Genomic DNA, 18,710 nt, shown 5'->3' on the forward strand with positions numbered 1-18,710 from the left:
TATCCACATCCTTCTTGAAGTGAGGCCTCCAGCACTGCACAAATTTCTGGCAAAGGAGGTGGGGTCAACCACAAAATGGCAGCTGCAGGAGGTGGAGCCACACATGGAGAGGAAAGGCCACGTTCAGCGGAAAAGGGTTAATTTTAAAAATACACAGAGAAAGAGGAATCAGAGAGGATTCCAATAGTGTGGTGGCAGTGTACAGTGGATCACCTGGTCACTGTAATCCATGCAATGGTCACCTCCAGACTAGACTTCTGTAACTCGCTCTATGCAGGCCTACCCTTGACGCTCCTGTCTTAGTGAACTCAGCCACAAGCTAGGGTATCGGCCCCGCCCACTGCTCCCCCTCCCAAGTGAGAGTTCATTCATGGTTTCTGCACCTGGGAGGGGGCGGAGCCTACAACCTACTGCCACCTTAAACTGCATCCTGTCTTGCCCTCCCTCCTGTCCTCCTCGAATTTGCCTGTTACTGCAGTGGTGATGTCACTTCCGGTAATATGTAACTTCGGGGGTGGGGCCCCCAGGGCAGGGAGGCGTGGCCAGTTGACATCACTCCCGGGGCTCCTCAAAGCGTAAAAAAATTATTTCAGGCCTTCTCCATGGTCGAAAGGTTGAAAAAGTTTGGTCTATCCTGAAAAAGTTTGGTCTATCCTCTGCTGTTGATGGGCAGCCTGTTGGAGTTTTGGGGTTTTGAATGGTTTTACCATAGAAGTTTTTTGGGGGGAGATCCTAGAGTGTCCTACAGAAGCAATGATTCCCCTTCCACATTAGCACTGGAAAGGTTGTTACAAGCACTGGCAAAATATTTCTCCACTGGGCCAAGGGAAGGGGTCCAAGGTAGGATGCATGCCAGCATTTCTCTGTCCGGGTTGACAGACGAGCTTGTAAACCATGAGCACTCTAGCCCGTAGCCCTCCGCAAGAGCCTAGACATTTAAAGCCAATAAACTCATCCATCCCCATCAGTCCCAGGAATCCAGGCTGTTTCTGCTGCTGCTTTTGTTTTTTGCTTCTTGCCGCAAATACAAAAACTTCCCTGAACTTGCTACGGAGGAGACTCCAGTGTGGGCCAGGGGATGGGATGGGCAAGAAGGATTCCAGCTGTCCTTTTTCTGCAACTCCTGCGTCCCTCTGGCTGTCCTGGAATAGCTCTGGAAGACAGAGCATATGACACATCCCTGAGGCTCCCATGGTTTTCAGAGGATAAGCCCCCCCACCACCCCCCCACCCAAAAAAAACCCTAATCCTTCATTCTAAGGCTTTTTTCTGACCTTCCAAATACTTTGGGAAATGTACTTTCAGTGTGGTTTTAGAGGGTGGGCTGCGTAGCACTGCACTCCACTGAAGTCCCGCCCCACCCTCAAATCCCACCCGCTATTAGCTCTATCCCCAAGTCTCTAGGTGTTTTCCGACCCAGAGTTGGCAGCCCTGGAACCCAGGATGCCGGGAGGGCACGTAGCTTTTCTGCTGCTTCCCAGGAGGGTAAGGGAAGTCCCTCAGGGGGCCTCCTTAGTTTGACGTCGCTGCCATTTTGTTTTCAAAGCTTCAGACTGCCTAATTTCCGTCCTCGGGCGTTAGCAGGCCTTGTTGAGGAAGCCTCCTTATAGAATCATAGAATCCTAGAGTTGGAAGGGACCTCATGGGTCATCTAGTCCAACCCCCTGCACTATACAGGACACTCACAACCGCAGTATATTTAGCTTCAGTAAGGCTTTCAGGGCCAAGTTCAGTTCATCATTGTAGCATCATTATAGGATTGGGTAGAACTGTCTCAGCAACAGTATGTGCCCCAACCCCCGGGCCGTGGCTTGGTACCGGGCCGTGGAGTCCTCGCTATGAGGCCGTGGAGCCCTTGCTACTGGGCCACAGAGGGGGGGGAGGCGCAGGTGCCAGCACACTGGGTGTGCCTCCCTCCCCCTGCAGCGTGGCGCTCGCTGCGCCGGGAGCAATCAGCCGCTTCGGCAGCCAAATCGCTCAAGCCTAGGGGATAGGGAGGCCTGGGGACCGGGGTGGGGAGAGGGAGAGCGGCGCTCACCACGCGGCGCTCACCGGCAGGCACAAGCGCGCAGGAGCAGAGCTGCCGCGCATGCGCATTTACGCCTGCGCCTCATCCCTGCAGCGCGGTGCTCACCAGTGGGCTCAGGCGCATGCACACAGGCACGGCAGCTCCGCACCTACGCTTCTGCCCCCTTCTCATCAGTCTTCATAAATGCTCGGTTGCCTCCGCAGCAAGAGAAGAAGTAAACTGTTCCTCTTTGGGAACAGTTTGATAACATTATAAATGGAGTGCAACTTGTGAGCTAAGGCCAGTAGAAAAAAGACCATTTTTGAGAGCCAGCTTGGTGTGGTGGTTAAACGTAGCAGCCTCTAATCTGGAGAACTGGGTTTGATTCCCTGCTCCTCCTCCACCTGCAGCCAGCTGGGCGACCTTGGCCCAGGCTCAGTTCTCTCAGAGCTCTCTCAGCCCCACCGACCTTACAAGGCGTCTGTTGTGGGGAGAGGAAGGGTAGGCGATTGTATGCAACTTGGAGAAAAATGAGGCCTGCTGTATGACCTTGAAACAGTTACACTTCTCTCAGAGCTCTCTTGGCCCTGCTTAGCTTACAGGGTGTCTGTTGTGGGGAGAGGAATGCTGGGTGACCTTGGGCCAATCAGTTCTCACAGAGCTCGCTCAGCCCCGTCTACCTCACAGAATGTCTGATGGAGGGAGAGGAAGGTTAGATGACTGTAAGCCTCTTTTAGATACATGAAACCAGCTGGGTGACCTTGAACCCGTTACAGTTCTCTCTGAGCTCTCTCAGGCCCTCCTCCCTCTCAGGGTTCTGTTGTGGATGGAGGAAGGGGAGGTGATTATAGCTGCTCTGAAACTCTTCCAAGTAGCAAGAAGTGGAGTACAAAACCCCCCAGCTCGTCTTCTTTCTCTGGAACTTTCTCTTGCAAGAAGCGTACTGCCCCCACTCTGCAGGGAATTTTTTTTTTAAACAAAATCATAAAGGGATTATCTTCTTCTTGCGGGCTTTGGAGAGTTGGGGACCAATTTAAGGTATTAATCTAACTCCTCGGTGCTCCACGTGTGTTTCTTCTTGGATTTTTAATTGTATTCAGTGGTGCTGTTTTAAAAAATGTGTTTTATGAGCTAAGACACTTGGAGACCCCCTGAGAAGCGGAGGATCATTTTGAAACAAATTGTTTCGCGTGGAGCCCTAATTCTGGAGTCGGGTGGGTGGGCGGGGCTCTCCGCTGGATCGTTTTATCCGTCAGAGAGCTCATTTCATTGTTGACACGAAGGCAAGCCCGCGAGTCTCGGGAAAGTCAAAGAGGGGGTGATTTTAAAAGACCGTTGAAAGGGGCTGCATACCGGCCGAGCTCTGCCACACCTGTGCCTCTCAAAGGACTGCTAAGGCAACCCCGATAATTGCAGCTATGTGTAGTCCAGGCGAACTCCAGCTCACCATAGTGCGGAAACTAAACAGTGTCAGCCCTGGCTAGTATTTCCATGGGAGCTCAGGGTGAGTGGTTCGGCCCGGTTCGGCCCCCTTGGTGATCACAGAAGCCCGAAACGGCCGAACCGCACTAAAGTGCTCACCCCTAATGGGAGTCCCCCAAGGAAGCTCAGGGTCACTATGCAGAGGCAAGCCGTGGCAAAACAGCTCTGAATATCTCTGGCCTTGAAAACCCTGTGGCAGCCTTTTCAGTCATGGAGATACCGTGGAAATATTTTCCAGGCTTTGAGGTAGCAGGAAGTGATGTCAACCGGCCATGCCCACGGGTTGTGGGCGGAGCCTTGGGCAGCCAAGGTTTAAATCCGGCTTTCTCAACCAGGGTTTTTTGCAATCCTGGGGTTTCTTAACAGCTCTCAAAGGGTTTCCTGAATGGGTGGGAGCTAATTAATTTTTAATATATTTTTTCATAGAAGTATAGAATCATAGAATCATAGAGTTGGAAGGGGCCATTCAGGCCATCTAGTCCAACCCCCTGCTCAACGCAGGATCAGCCCTAAGCATCCTAAAGCATCCAAGAAAAGTGTGTATCCAACCTTTGCTTGAAGACTGCCAGTGAGGGGGAGCTCACCACCTCCTTAGGCAGCCTATTCCACTGCTGAACTACTCTGACTGTGAACATTTCTTCCTGATATCTAGCCTATATCGTTGTACTTGTAGTTTAAACCCATCACTGTGTGTCCTCTCCTCTGCAGCCAACAGAAACAGCATCCTGCCCTCCTCCAATCTTTCAAATATTTAAAGAGGGCTATCATGTCCCCTATCATGTATAGAGTTGGAAGGGCTCTCCAGGGTCATCTAGTCCAACCCCCTGCACAATGCAGGACATTTTTACATTTGTTAAGTATTTATCAGGTGATATGGCCATATATGGCCATGTCGACCCACCCCTCCCAAAATAGCCAATGATAGGCTTGGAAGAGGTGGGAAGGGGAGGACCCCTGGGCAGGCATGTCCACAGCTCTGCTTCCCAACCGTATTCTGCACAATCATGTCACTTCTGGGGTTCCTTGAAGCCTGAAGAATGTTTCGGGGTTTTCTCAATGGTAGAAAAGTTGAGGAAGGCTGATGGATGGCGTAGTGGAGCTTCAGACTCTGGTTTGAATCCCCACGTGTCCCGTAGAATCTTGTTGGGGGACCCCTAGCTGGTCATTCCCTCTCTCAGCCTAGGCTACTTCGCAAGGTTGTTGTAGCTAGGATAAAAGAACAGAAGGTGAATAGGGGAACAGAAGAACAGAATGTGGTGTGATCGTGCAGAATATGGCTGGGAATCATAGCGATGCACACCCACCTGAGGCCCCTCCCCTTCCCACCCCTCCAGGCCCATCATTGGCCATTTGGAATGGCGAGGATGGGTCGACGTGACCATGTATGGTCATACCACCCTATAAATATTTAACAATTTTTTTAAAATTAATTAACTCCCACCCATTCAGAAGATCCTTCCAAGACCCTCAAGAAACCCCAGGGTTTCATGAGAAACCTGCCATAGATTTAAGAAGAAGAAGAAGAGTTGGTTCTTATATGCCGCTTTTCCCTACCCGAAGGAGGCTCAAAGCGGCTTCCAATCGCCTTCCCATTCCTCTCCCCACAACAGACACCCTGTGAGGTGGGTGAGGCTGAGAGAGCCCTGATATTACTGAAGAAGAAGAAGAGTTGGTTCTTATATGCCGCTTTTCTCTACCCAAAGGGGTCTCAAAGCAGCTTACAGTTGCCTTCCCTTTCCTTTCCCCACAACAGGCACCCTGTGAGGCAGGTGAGGCTGAGAGAGCCCTGATATCACTGCCCGGTCAGAACAGTTTTCTCAGTGCCGTGGCAAGCCCAAGGTCACCCAGCTGGCTGCATGTGGAGGAGAGCAGAATCGAACCTGGCATGCCAGATTAGAAGTCCGCACTCCTAACCACTACACCAAACTGGCTCTCAATATCCGTAAGGGCATCTTGGAGTATTTGAACATGCCCAAAACTGGTCTAGATTTCTCAGTGTTCCCCCGTGACCGTCAATGGCCCTCCTATTCCAGACTTCCTTGCAAACCTCATCTATGCAGAAAAGAAGACCAAAAAAAAAAAAAATTCCAGATGTTTGTAAACCGGATTCTCAAATCAATAATCCAAACAAAAACAAAACGACGCCAAACTCCTTGCCGGCCCTCCTTTGCAAACTAATTTTTTTCCCCGTCACTATTTAATTAAATTTACAATAAGTGGCAGCATTGTATTTAATATGAAATCAGTTGATCCCATGCGGAGAGATAAAGCCACCCAGTGAAGCAAGGCAGAAAGTGAAGAGAGCGTTCTGTGTTCCGGAGAGTGTGTATGTACTTTCGTTTATAGAAAAAGCCGCATAGTCAGATTTACCTTTCAAATGGGAGCAGGGAAGGACCCCTCCAACAGGCCGTTCCATCCTTGCTGAATAGAGGCAGCAAGCGGCTCACCTCCACTCCACCCCTCCAAAAAAAAAAAACCTAGAATCATAGAATCATAGAGTTGGAAGGGGCCATACAGGCCATCTAGTCCAACCCCCTGCTCAATGCAGGATCAGCCCTAAGCATCCTAAAGCAAGAAAAACCTCCATAAGCGCACCATAGATTTACTGTCTGTCCCAGGAAACTCCTGAGGAAGACAAAGCTTTCTAACAGTTGCCATCTCTGGGTTGGGAAAATTCTGGAGATTTGGGGGTTGGAGTCTGAGGAGGCTGGTGTTCAGGATATTTAGGGACCTGGCCTAACCTAAAGCAACAGCGTTGGGACTTTTGGATTAACCTCAGTCCTAGATCCCTCCAGAAAATTAGAGCTGCTGAGTAACAGAGCATTTTGAAAGTATGGAGTTATTAATTACCTTTGTAGATGAGGCACAGATCTAGGCACGCAGCACTCTGAGGTGTAAAAGTGAGTGATCTTTACTGGAAAGATTATACATGAAAATATCTGATATTCATCTGTTTCAGTCTCCTTCCTGAAGCAGAGTACAAACGTTTAAAAGACAGTTACAAAAAAAAAAACATTGCAAGTCTCGTGTGGCTAGGTTGCAGGCAGACTACATCTCACACAGCAGCAGATGCAGAGAGAGCAGAGCCTCAATGGAGGATGCTCCTTGCTCCAACAAAGGACACGCACATACTTATCTCCTCTTCCTAAAGAAAGATGAAGTTGGTGGAAGCCTAGGAACGTCCTGCAAAACTGCCAAAAAAGGTAAATCCAGGAGTTAATTAACGTCGTCAGAGTTTCAGACTGCAAATAGGTGTGCAGCACCAGGCTGCTTAAAAGAATAAAACCATTTTCTTAAGAAGAAAAACAAACTTTGTGTAGAAAGAGGAGATGAGAGAGATTCCTAATGGACTGTCAGTCTTCTGTCATGAAGGGCAAGCGGGGAGGAAGTACATCAAAGGAGTAGGAAGTCTCCAGAGACCCAATCATAGAATTATAGAATCATAGAGTTGGAAGGGGCCATACAGGCCATCTAGTCCAATCCCCTGCTCAACGCATCCTAAAGCATCCAAGAAAAGTGTGTATCCAACCTTTGCATGAAGACTGCCAGTGACACTGAAGGAAATTGTCTGAAAAATATCAGGAAGTTCCTATTTTAACTATGCTAAATACACGTCGCCTCTGATGCCCCCTGCAGGACATTGTTCATACGTTTCTGAATCCTGCACACGACAGATCTTGCATACCCTAACAATCAGAATGCTCTGGCTGGCTGAGTGGCCAAGGGACCCAGATTTGAGTGCCATTGGGAGCCAGCATTTGACATCTCAACAGGACACAAGATACTCTTGCATCGTCAGCTCCCTGGTCTTGGAGCTCCAAACGCATTTCCCAGCCCGGCCTCCCCCCACCTCCCGCTGCCCTGGAATGGCGAAAGGTTCAGACAACAGCCTTAATCCCTGCGGCTTGGCGAGCCAAGGCCAAGGGAGGGATTTGCCTCCGGAGGCCTTCCTTCACCTCCCCGCTTTTGTGGACAGGCTCCAATCCAAACGTCTGGAAATTGAAAAGGGAGCCTTATTGTCTTTCGAGGGTCCCTCCGTCCCTCAGACCCGGACCCGGCCGGCAATCTGGAGAGCAGCTTTCAGCCCTCCGACTTCAATATTTCAGGCCACTGTGGGTGGATTTCGGAGCTCAGCGCTGAGTAAACAGGTCCTCTTCTCAGGCCGGGACTGCTTCATTTTGACTAAACCCTAACTAAACAAGGCGGCTTCATGAAGCAGAGGCCAGACAGCCTTTGAGCTGGCCCCAGGTCTTGTTTCATTAACACCTTTTAATCCCACCGGGACAATTTTATCTTCTCGAAATTACCCTTCCCAGGCTCAGGGCAGGTCTCGGCAAGAACAGCACAATATAACTCCCTGCTCCTTCCTGGCAGTTGGAATAGCGGAATGGTTTTCCCATCGGGCTGGGCTCCTGCAAAGAGAGAGCGACAAATTTTCATTAAAAAAAGAATATTGTGGAGTCAGGAGTGCTCGGACATTGGTAAGAGCAAGCATCTAGCTAGCTAGCAATGGCCAAAAGAAGAGAAAGTGAGTTGTTGATATTCATATGAGGGGACAGAGCGTTCCCAGGTTGTCATATTAGTTGGCAGAGTTGAAATATGCAAAGGAGCAGAGCACCAGTTGCTTAAAGAATAAACAGCTTTATTGAGGAGAAAAACAACTATGTAAAGTGGAATGGCCAATTGGTGACTCTCCAGATGTCCATGAGCTACAATTCCCATAAGCCCCAGGGGCTCATGGGAATTGTAGTCCACAGACATCTGGAGAGCCACTGTTTGGTCACCCCTGATGTAGAGAGAGGGATTTTCAAACTCAGAGTTGGTAACCGTGCCCTGCACCAGCATAAACTGCCATTATACCAGCTCTGAGTTACGCTGACGTAAGGGTCAGTTGCATCTCAATTCTAATTCGGGGGTCCCCTTAAGATAGCTCTGTAATGTAACTAAAGTAATTTTTAAAGACCTTGTACAAAATATGTAAAACAGTTGTCGTTATCGCTATTCCTGCAATCCATATGGCTTTCCGCCTTCTAGGCTGGAGCTATTCAGTATCATAATCACAAGATGTCATAGTCCCATTGTATACAGCGCTGGTCAGACCACACCTGGAGTGCTGTGTGCAGATCTGGAGGCCTCACTTCAAGAAGGACGTAGATAAAATTGAAAGGGTACAGAGGAGAGCGACGAAGATGATCTGGGGCCAAGGGACCAAGCCCTATGAAGATAGGTTGAGGGACATGGGAATGTTCAGCCTGGAGAAAAGGAGGTTGAGAGGGGACATGATAGCCCTCTTTAAGTATTTGAAAGGTTGTCACTTGGAGGAGGGCAGGATGCTGTTCCCGTTGGCTGTAGAGGAGAGGACATGCAGTAATGGGTTTAAACTACAAGTACAACGATATAGGCTAGATATCGGGGGGAAAATTTTCACCGTCAGAGTAGTTCAGCAGTGGAATAGGCTGCCTAAGGAGGTGGTGAGCTCCCCCTCACTGGCAGTCTTCAAGCAAAGGTTGGATGCACACTTTTCTTGGATGCTTTAGGATGCTTTGGGCTGATCCTGCGTTGAGCAGGGGTTTGGACTAGATGGCCTGTGTGGCCCCTTCCAACTCTATGGTTCTATGATTCTATAATAATAGTTAAAATATCTTTTTTAATGGAACAACAGTCTAAAAGAAAAGGAACAGTAAAAAAAGAATCTCATCGATGGTTTGTTTAGCTTTCCCTTGTTGGTTCACCTACAGGGCATTCCAGAGCAGTTACAACCTTCAGAGGAAGTGTGCTTGCACTCGAAAGCTCACACCTTGAATAAATCTTTGTTGGTCTTAAAGGTGCCACTGGACTCTGGTTTTGTTGTGCTACTTCAGACCAACACGGCTACCCATTTGAATCTAACCTTCAGAGGGTGTAGGTCTGTTCAGTACTGCAGTTTCATTTTGGTCTTCCCAAAAGGAATAATCTTAACTAATCCCCGGGAACAATCTTAACTTATCCCGCAGAAGGGCAACAGGGACAGGAGTCATTCAAGTCTCTAGTGATGTAAAAGGTGTGGTGATGGAGAGTGCCTAAGTCACAGCTGATTTGGGACCACCCAAATAGGGCAGGGGTGGCCAAACTGTGGCTCTCCAAATGTCCATGGACTACAATTCCCATGAGTCCAAGGTGCTCATGGGAATTGTCGTTCATGGACATCTGGAGAGCCACAGTTTGGCTACCCCATTAGGGTTTTCATGGCAAGGTGTGGTTTGCCGCTGCCTTCCTCCATCATGACCTTCGTACTTCTTGGAGGTCTTCCATCCAAATGCTATCCCGGACTGACCCTGCTTAGCTTCTGAAATCTGATCAGGTCCAGGCCAGGGTGAAAAAGGGGTTGTGATATTCAAATGAGATCCTGCACATTTAGAGCCAGCTTGGTGTAGCGGTTAAGAGCAGCAGTCTCTAATCTGGAGATCTGGGTTCGATTCCCCGCTCCTCCACCCACAGCCACCTAGGTTACCTTGGGCCAGTCACAGTTCTCTCCAGGCTCTCTCTGCCTGGCCTACCTCACAGGGTGCTTGTTGTGGGCAGAGAAAGGGTAGACGATCATAAGCCATTTTGATACTCCTTCAAGCAGTAAAAAGCAGGGCACCGAAAACTAGCTCTTGTAAACTCTTGTGTTGACAAGTATACATCTGCATGAATTTATGACTGAGGGGGAACAGATGTATACCAAAAGAACTTTTTTGGGTTCCTTCCCATTTTCATCTCTCACATGACTATTGGTGTGAAGGCACCGTTCTTGGCTTTGTTACAAAATGAATGAAAAGAGCCTTTGAAGAGAAGAATGATTGGAAATCAAAATGAATGAACTAATTTCCACATGGCATAGCGGTCAGAGTGTCAGATGAGGTTCTGGGAGAACCAAGTTTAAACCGCATTCTGCCATGGAAACTCACTGGGTGACCTTGGGCTGGTAACACTCTCTCGGCCTGACCTGCCCCGCAAGGTTGTTGTGAAGATAAAACAGAGGTGAGGAGAATTGTATAAGCCACTTTGGGCCCCTGTAGGGAAGAAAGGAGGGTTATTTTAATAAATTGTCCTGACAGTCTGACTCTCAGAGGATATGTGGGACACATACCTGCTCTGGAGCTACCTGGTCAGGTCCTTTCCCTCACAAACACACATACATATAAACACACACAGACTCCCTGCCCTTTCCCCTTTACCTGTTGGTTTCCCAACCTCCTTCCTGGTTCCTCCCCCTTCTCTCCCTTGCAAACACACACACACACAGACTCCCTCCCCTTCCCCCTTCCCATTTTTCCCTTTACCTCCCGACCTCCCTTCTTCCCTCCCTCCCAAGCAAACACACACTCCCTTCCCCCTCCCCCATCCTGCTTACCTGCTTCATAGGCAAGACTACAGATGTCACATCCGTCTACATTTCCGTTTCACAAAGCGTGGCAGAAGATGTGTCCCACATCAATAATGTAGGGATATAAAGTAAAAATCCTTTTAATCCTGTTTCTACTGGTTGCATTGGGGAAAGTATTTCTAGCAGTAAAATAACAGTTCTTCGTCCAGCTTGAATGAAATATGCTGTGATTGTTTCCCTGACCCACAAGATCATGCGTGCCAGATTTGAGACCAAAAAGGGCCCCTGTTTTACAAGCAATAAAATTCAAAGTACATTTCCAACAGTTAACATCTTTGTCTCCCATCCAGTTAGGATAAAAGCCATTGTACTGTCATCCAAAGGATCGTCCCTGCTAAATTTCAGAGAGACGGAAGGAAGAGTCCTGGTTTTACAGACAAATAAAAGCTCATGAATCTTTTAAAGTAAGGGAACGCCGCAGCATCGAGAAAGATACTTATCCAGCTAACACAAAAAGTTAGAAGACATTTCTACCCCAAGGAGATTCTTGCATAAACAGGATGCATTCAGTCAGTCAACGAGGTAAACAGGAAGCAGTCAGTCAACAAGGTAAACAGGAAGCATTTAGGAAGCCATCAAAGTAGAACCGTTGTTTTTTTTAAATCTGGAATGTTGGACAGAGTGAATGGAGAAAGGCAAAAAGAGATCAAGAGATACGGAACTGACATATAGGAAACGGTCCTATATATTTTGACTTTAATTGCCTATTAAATGGAGAGTCTTTCTCCAAATGCTCTGTGTTTTGCTAAATGACCCATTTGGCAAGGGGTCCCATACCTGAGGATTCCATCCAAAGATTTAAAAGCCAGAAATTTGTTTGATTTTAATTGCCTATAAAACTGGGCTCTTTTCCTGCTATCTGGGTGACTTTTCACTGGCTGGATCATTGGAGTGAGTGGTACCAGCTCTGCTTGTGTTACCCAGATGGGATGAAAAACAAAGACGTTACTGGAAGCATAACAAAAATGAACAAAATGAAGATGAATGAACACCATGAAACACACCCTGGCTCGTGTCCAGGGGAACGTTTCCATTAATGGAAGGATTTCTGCCTGCAACATGTGACTTCCTTGTCTTCCCCCTTTTTCTGCAACCACAAATGCCTCCTAAAATGATGCTCCTGGGGGGGCACAGGACCACTTGCATCATTCACATGCAACGTTTATGCACACACTGGTATGCATAATTTGCATGCCACCAACATTCATATGCACAGCCCTAAGAGCTGGCCGCACTGCCAGTTTCTCTCTTTACTGCATTGCTCCCCATCAAAACAGGCCTATTTGAGTGGAGATGGACATTTCTCTTTTTGAGCAGGTGGGATGTTTGTGAGTATCCCGTAACACCTCTCCAGTTGAGCCAGTGACTAGGGAAGGCTCATTTTAGTCAACTGAAAGCAGAAATCTCACAGTCAATGGCTGTGGCAATTTGAGCCTGACTTTACCTTCACTGTTTTTCTTTTTTCATACTTCTGATATTTAAGAAAGGGCCAGCTTTAAGAAAGGGTCCTATCCTGGGGAAACCTGCTGAAGAGGAGAGGGGAGATGGAGGCACAAAAGGAAGACTGGACTCAAGGCAATAACGTAGACTTTAGATGACTTTCCACACAGTAGAAAAGAGCCCTGGAGCATTTTAAAGACTAACAATTTCTGGCAGGGGAGGAGCTTTCCTGAGTTGCTGCTCACTCCTTCAGATACCAAAGAGCAAGAGTTCAGTGCAGTAGCAACTTAAAGAAAGCCAGCATGGTGGGGTGACTAAGAGAGATGCCGTCTAACACAGTGAGCTGAGTTTGATTCCCCACTCCTCCACATGCAGCCATCTGGCTGACCTTGAGCTAGTCACAGCCCTGATAGGGCTGTTCCGAGCGAGCTCTCAGTCCGGCCTACCTCACAGGGTGTCTGTTGTGGGGAGAGGAAAGGAAGCAACCGTAAGCCGCTTTGAGACTCCTTCAGGCAGTGAAAAGCTGGGTCTTCTTCTTAAAGACTGACCAAATTTGTGGCAGGGAAGGAGCTTTCAAGAGTCACATCTTCAGTTATCTGAAGTGAGCGATGATTCACAAGAGCTCCTCCACTGTCAGGAGCATGTTGTATTTCGGGTTCTCCTGGATTCGTGCTCCTTTTCGCTGCTGCAGACAGACTAATATGGCAACACACCCAGGTATTTCTGCACAGGTGAGAGTGAAGAAGTCTATCTGCAGCCTCCCCAGATGTGGTGGGTCTTGAAGAAAGAGGGGGGTGTCATGAAGGTGTTTTGGAAATCAGATGGCAGGAATAAGAGATAGAAGGTTGAGGGACTTGGGAATGTTCAGCCTGGAGAGAAGGAGGTTGAAAGGGGACATGATAGCCCTCTTTAAGTATTTGAAAGGTTGTCACTTGGAGGAGGGCAGGATGCTGTTCCCATTGGCTGCAGAGGAGAGGATACGCAGTAATGGGTTTAAACTTCAAGTACAACTATATAGGCTAGATATCAGGGGGGGAAATTCACAGTCAGAGTTGTTTAGCAGTGGAATAGGCTTCCTAAGGAGGTGGTGAGCTCCCCCTCACTGGCAGTCTTCAAGCAAAGGTTGGATACACACTTTTCTTGGATGCTTTAGGACAGTGGTCCCCAACCTTTCTGAGGTTGGGGACCGGCAGGGCATTGGGGCGCGGCCCACGGATCGCGTGCAGGCAATGCCCACGCATCGACCGCGCCCGCGGGCCGCACCCCTGGGCCACGCCCACGCGTCGGCCGCGCCCGCACAGCACCCCCTGGGCCGCACCCCCACATCGGGCCGCGCCCCGCGAGCCGCGCCGCACATCGGGCCGCGCCCGCACGGGCGCGGCCCGGCCCCGATTCCCTCTCCACGCCCTGCGGGGGGGGCGGGGAGAGGGAGCCGCGGCCCGGCGCCATGGCCTTCGCGGCCCGGCACCGGGCCGTGGCCCGCAGGTTGGGGACCACTGCTTTAGGATGCTTAGGGCTGATCCTGCGTTGAGCAGGGGGTTGGACTAGATGGCCTGTCTGGCCCCTTCCAACTCTATGATTCTATGATTCTACGATTCTAAGTTCTGGAAAACACAGGGCAACAGAAACAAGAGCTTAGAGGACCATTGTATGCTAAGGCAAATTCAACTTCCTAGGTCACATCTTATTGGAAGTGATCCCCCTGTGTGGACCTTACCTGATGAAGAACACGAAACAGAGCCTCCGTCCGGAAACTCTGTCCCCTGCCTTTTGTCACAAGGTCTCACCGGAATAAGAGGAGAGACTTTTCCACACGTTTTCTCGCATGAACTTTATTTCACATTTGAGGAAGAAGAGCAAGTCAGAATGCGCAGAGGAATTTAATTGGATCTTCTAAGTGGGCCAGAGCGGAAAAGCTGGAAGTACAAAGGTAGAAAGCTGGGGAGGAAAAGACAGGGAGGGCTGTAAAGGTTATGGGAAGGACCTTCTGTTGGTCTTCTGGTGGCACAGCTGTTCACACACCCCTCCCCAAATCAATGAAAGACAAATAAGTGGGGGCATTTACTGCAGGCGATGCCAGTCTTTTTGAGTTCTCTTCCTTTCAAATCTGGCTTTAATGGGATTCCAGACATTCTGCATTTTGGAGACAAGGTAGAGGAATATGTTCCAGAAACAGAAACACCACCCTGCCAGACCTGACCTCTAGGCAAGATTTCCATCTCCAGGTGCATGGGGCCAACCCAAACGAGTCCCTCCTAAAGAACGAAGAAGAAGAGTTGGTTCTTATATGCCACTTTTCCCTACCCGAAGGAGACTCAAAGCAACTTACAGTCACCTTCCCATTCCTCTCCCCACAACAGACACCCTGTGGGGTGGGTGAGGCTGAGAGCGCTGATATCACTACTCGGTCAGAACAGTTTTATCAGTGCCATGGCGAGCCCAAGGTCACCCAGCTGGCTGCATGTGGGGGAGCGCAGAATCGAACCTGGCGTGCCAGATTAGAAGTCCGCACTCCTAACCATTACACCAAACTGGCTCTCCTTGTGGCTTTGAAAAAAGGTTGGAGAGGTAAAACTGAAGACTGGTCCAAAAATATAAGCGTGGCAGAACTGAAGGCTGCTTGACAACGGCCTGGAGTCTTGCATGCAAAGGACAGCGACTGCTTTGGCAAAAGCTTTCTGTTGGCTACCCCCTAATGAGAAACCACATTACTGAAGAGTGTGGGAGGCTGAAATACTGAGGAACATGGGCCCATTGGGTTTCAGTTCCCATCCATCTCAATCTACTTGCCAAGCATTGTCTGGAATCACCAGGAGACTGGAGGAAGGCATGGGGGGGGGAGTCATTGTTGACAAGATTGGGAAAATCTGCCTCTCCCATTATGTCCCCCCCAACAAAGGGCACTAAGGTCTAGTGGGCCAAAATCTACTAAGGATCCCTGGGCCTAAAGAGATCAAACTGACCTCAACCAGAGCAAGGCCTTTTCGGCCTTGGCCCCGGCCTGACAGAATGTTCTGCTGAATGAGACCAGAGCTTTGCAGGACCTTGGACAGTTCCACAGGACTTGCGAGGCTGATCTGTTTCGCCAGGCCATTGGTTGAGGCCTGACATCTGACCTCTGATCTCACTGGCTTCTATGCCCCCACCACCACCACACTGTACTCCTTGGGGGGGGGGTCCATACCATGCCCCATGCCCCAAAATCTATGATAGAAATTTTATGGTTGATATCGGAATGTAATTTTATGCTGGGAATTTTCATCTGAATTAGTTGGGTTTGTACTTAGATTTCATATATGCATGTTTAATGATGTGATCTGCCCGAGTCTCCTGAGGTCGAGTGGAACAGAAGTTTAAGTACTAATTAATTAATTAATTAATTAATTAATTAATTAATTAATAATCAAAAGTACACCAGAAATAAAATTCCTAGGGGACTGGGGACTGGGGGAGGGATCTCAGCGGGATGTAGGGCCATACAGTTCATCCACCAAGCAGTCATTTTTTTTTCTAGATCTGTTGTAATAGGCCTCCAGGTGTCCCCTGGAGGCTAGCAACCCAAGTAAGAATGCCCCAGGGAAGCTCGCTTGTCCTCAACCAGGGCCAGAGCTTTCTCCATCCTGGCCCCCGCCTGGTGGAACGAGCTCCCAGAGGAGATCAGGGCTCTGACGGAGGTTAAACAGTTCCGCAGGGCCTGCAAAAGGGAGCTCCTCCGCCAGGCGTGTGGTTGAGGTCGATCCGAATCACCACTTCCCGTGGGCCCTCTCCCCTGAGCCTCCCTCCTACGGCACCCACTACAATTCCGCCTTACCCAATGGATGGAAGTCCAGCGTCGCCATGCAGAACAAAGCAATGGCCAGCCACCTCTGAACATCCCTCCCCTTGAAAACGCGATGGTATCACCGCATATCGGCTGTGACTTCACAGCCAAAAAATAAATAAAAATGAAATCCCAGTTCCGCTTTGGCTTGGCTTGCCCCCTCCAGGTTTCCCCCGGCTTCCCGGGCCTGTCAGTCTGGCACCAATAATAAACTGGTTTCTCAATCCGCCGGTGGTTAACAGAGCTGCCTCCCCGTTCCCGTGGCAACCGAAACCATATTACCCGGGCTTAAACGGATTCGGACGATATTAAAAAAGCCTCCTCTTTAGGAATTCCTGGTGCCGAGAATTTTAATTTTGCGTAATGCGAGCTGACACCGTGTTTATGAGACGCGCAAGGCCTGTTTTCTTCAATTAGTGCAAAGAGGTGCGGATTTGTTTTCGGGGCTTAAGGAGAGGAGCGGGGGGAGACCGGGACAGCGTTATTGAGTTACGGAAGTGAGGAGGGGAACCGATAGAGGCGGGCCACCCTGTTGCAGCCATCAATCCCAGGAGAGGGAATTTGAGGGAAGGCTTCTGGCCAGGCCTGCTGTTGTTAGGCCCTCAAAGGTGCTTCTAATAAAAGAGAATTGGCACAGGTTAGGTGCTGTGAGGGAACTGTTCAGAAAACCGATGGAAGGTCTCCTGGAGAGGAGGGGGAAGAGGCCGAGAGTTGCCAAGGAGAGGTGTCGTTTTCTCCTTGGTGTTGTGGTTAGGAGTGCAAACTTCTAATCTGGCAAGCTGGGTTTGATTCCCCGCTCCCAAACATGCAGCCAGCTGGGTGACCTTGGGCTCACCACGGCACTGATAAAGCTGTTCTGACTGAGCAGAATTATCAGGGCTCTCTCAGCCTCACCCACCTCACAGGGTGTCTGTGGTGGGGAGAGGAAAGGGAAGGCGACCGTAAGCCGCTTTGAGACTCCTTCGGGGAGAGAAAAGTGGCATATAAGAACCAACTCTTCTTCTTCTTCAGTAATATCAGGGCTCTCTCAGCCTCACCCACCTCACAGGGTGTCTGTTGTGGGGAGAGGAAAGGGAAGGTGACCATAAGCCGCTCTGAGGCTCCTTTGGGGAGAGAAAAGCGGCATATAAGAACAAACTCTTCTTCTTCTTCAGTAATCTCAGAGCTCTCTCAGCCTCACCTCCCTCACAGGGTGTCTGTTGTGGGGAGAGGAAAGGGAACGCAACCGTAAGCCGTTTTGAGATTCCTTCGGGGAGAGAAAAGCGGCATGTAAAACCAACTCTTCTTCTTCTTCAATCTGAGGCCTGATTTACACCACATTATGGCAGGCAAAGTGGTCGCATGCATGTCATTCTGGAACCTTCTAAGGAGAAATTGGTCGGAATGCCATGACTCTAATGAGCAAACGACTTTCCTTTCAAAACTAGAAATGATGGCACAGTGAGTCCGCTTTCCTCGTCTTCTCTTCTTCAACAGGGGTGGGATAAAAAATGTCCTGGGTAAAAATAACAGGGATCATAGCTCAGTGGTAGAGCATCTGCTCAGCATGCAGGAGGTCCCAGGTTCAATCCCTGGCATCTCCAATTAAAAAGCAGCAAACCACAGATGACGTGAAAGACCTCAAAGACACCGGAGGGCTGCTGCCAGTCTATGCAGATGATATTAACAGCTGGGTGACCTTGGGCCAGTCCCAGTTCCCTCAGAGCTCTCTCAGCCCTACCTACTTCACAGGTGTAGGGAGAGGAAAGGAAGGTGATTTCAAGCTGCTTTTAGATTCCTCCAGGTAGTGAAAAGCAGGGTATAAAAACCAACTCCTCTTCTTCTGTAAACTTTCCTCTGAAACCACATTTCAAAGGTATCAACTCTCTTCCTGTCTGTTTTATTGTCCAACATTCACTCCCTTACATAGTAATGGGGTGTGAATCAGGGGTAGTCAAACTGTGGCCTTCCAGATGTCCATGGACCACAATTCCCATGAGCCCCTGCCAGCAAATGCTGGCAGGGGCTCATGGGAATTGTAGTCCATGGACATCTGGAAGGCCACAGTTTGACTACCCCTGGGTGAATTATCTTGATCTTGGTCTCCAAGAGACCTCCTTACACTTAAGAACCTTCTTTTAGCTCCTTCAAGGCTGCCCTTCTCAGTCCCAATCTCCTTCTGATTCCTTGGCTCCAGTCTCCCTTTTTGGTTGTTGACGGACCAAAGAATAGAAAATCCTGGACAATTTCCATTTCTTCGTTGTCGACCTTAAAACCCTGTAATCCCTCAGCAGTCATTACTTTTGCCTTCTTGATGTCCAGCTGCTATCCTGCTTTGGCACTTTCTGCTAGATAAATAAAATCAGAGTCCAGGAACACCTTTAAGACCAACAAAGATTTATTCCGGGCGTGAGCTTTCGAGTGCTAGATAAAGGCTAATTATGGGGGAAAAACCAGATCGGTTTTCTCTGTTTTTTTTAACAGGAGCGGTGCAATTAATAACAGTCACCCGGCTTCCGTTGTTCACCCTTTTCAACTAATCTTCATCAGGACTGATATCCAATATTAATATCT

At 49.0% G+C, this 18,710-nt stretch overlaps 1 protein-coding gene and 1 non-coding gene across 3 annotated transcripts in view; both read left to right on the forward strand.

Moving 5' to 3' along the window:
• The window catches only part of LOC143833461 (LIM homeobox transcription factor 1-alpha-like), an 87,979-nt gene that overhangs the window by 57,246 nt on the left and 12,023 nt on the right, over positions 1 to 18,710 (forward strand). The window lies entirely within an intron of this gene.
• On the forward strand, positions 17,670 to 17,740 carry TRNAA-AGC (transfer RNA alanine (anticodon AGC)). The gene has a single exon. It is a non-coding gene; the product is annotated as a tRNA-Ala (tRNA).

The sequence above is a fragment of the Paroedura picta genome, chromosome 3 (assembly GCF_049243985.1).
Source record: "Paroedura picta isolate Pp20150507F chromosome 3, Ppicta_v3.0, whole genome shotgun sequence".
Taxonomy (NCBI): Eukaryota; Metazoa; Chordata; class Lepidosauria; order Squamata; family Gekkonidae; genus Paroedura; species Paroedura picta.